This window comes from Mus pahari, chromosome 4 (assembly GCF_900095145.1).
Source record: "Mus pahari chromosome 4, PAHARI_EIJ_v1.1, whole genome shotgun sequence".
NCBI lineage: Eukaryota > Metazoa > Chordata > Mammalia > Rodentia > Muridae > Mus > Mus pahari.
This window is the reverse complement of record NC_034593.1, coordinates 146,469,196-146,470,541: the sequence shown is the minus strand read 5'-3', so window position 1 is coordinate 146,470,541 and position 1,346 is coordinate 146,469,196. Positions and strand designations below refer to the sequence as shown.

At 38.3% G+C, this 1,346-nt stretch overlaps 1 protein-coding gene across 2 annotated transcripts in view; it reads right to left on the bottom strand.

The window, feature by feature from the left end:
• Wls (Wnt ligand secretion mediator) overlaps positions 1 to 1,346 on the bottom strand; it is a 100,961-nt gene that overhangs the window by 3,816 nt on the left and 95,799 nt on the right. The window lies entirely within an intron of this gene.

Below are 1,346 nucleotides of genomic sequence, written 5' to 3'. Positions count from 1 at the left end.
CTCCTCTATCAATTTCAGTGTCTCTGGTTTTATGTGGAGGTCTTTGATCCACTTAGACTTGAGCTTTGTACAAGGAGATAAGAATGGATCAAGTCTCTTTCTTCTACATGATAATTGCCAGTTGTGCCAGCACCATTTGTTGAAAATGCTGTCATTTTTGCACTGGATGGTTTTAGCTCCCTTGTCAAAGATCAAGTGACCATAAGGGTGTGGATTCATTTCTGGGTTTTCAATTCTATTCCATTGATCTACCTGTCTGTTGCTGTTCCAAAACCATGCAGTTTTTATCACAATTGCTCTGTAGTACAGTTTAAGGTCAGGCATGGTGATTCCACCAGAGGTTCTTTTACTGTTGAGAACGGTTTTTGCTATCCTTGTTTTTTTATTATTCCACATGAGTTTGCCAATCCATGAGCATGGGAGATCTTTCCATCTTCTGAGATCTTCTTCAATTTCTTTCTTCAGAGACTTGAAGTTCTTATCATACAGAACTTTCACTTCTTTAGTTAAGAGTCACACCAAGGAATTTTATATTATTTGTGACTATTGTGAAGGGTGTTGTTTCCCTAATTTCTTTCTCAGCCCATTTATCCTTCGTGTAGAAGAAGGCTACTGATTTATTTGAGTTAATTAGAGTTACAGGGAAAAAAATTTCTTAACAGAACAGCAAATGGAACCTCATAAAATTGCAAAGCTTCTGTAAGGCAAAAGACACTGTCAACAAGACAAAAAGGCCACCAAGAGATTGGGAAAGTATTTTTACCAATCCTAAATCTGATAGAGGACTAATATTCAATATATACAAAGAACTCATGAAGCTGGACTCCAGAAATTCAAATAACCCCACTAAAAAATGGGGTACAGAGCTAAACAAAGAATTCTCAACTAAGGAATACCAAATGGCTGAGAAACACCTGAAAAAATGTTCAACATCCTTAATCATCAGGGAAATGCAAATCAAAACAACCTTGAGATTCCATCTCACACCAGTCAGAATGGCTAAGATCAATAATTCAGGTGACAGCAGATGCTGGTGAGGATGTGGAGAAAGAGGAACTCTCCTCCATTGCTGGTGGGATTGCAAGCTTGTACCACCACTTTGGAAATCAGTTTGGCGATTCCTCAGAAAATTGGACATAGTACTACTGGAGGATCCAGCAATACCTCTCCTGGGCATATACCCAGAAGATGTTCCAACTGGTAATAAAGACACATGCTCTACTATGTTCATAGCAGCCTTATTTATAATAGCCCGAAGCTGGAAAGAACCCAGATGTCCCTCAATAGAGGAATGGATATAGAAAATGTGGTACATTTACACAATGGAGTACTACTCAGCAATTAAA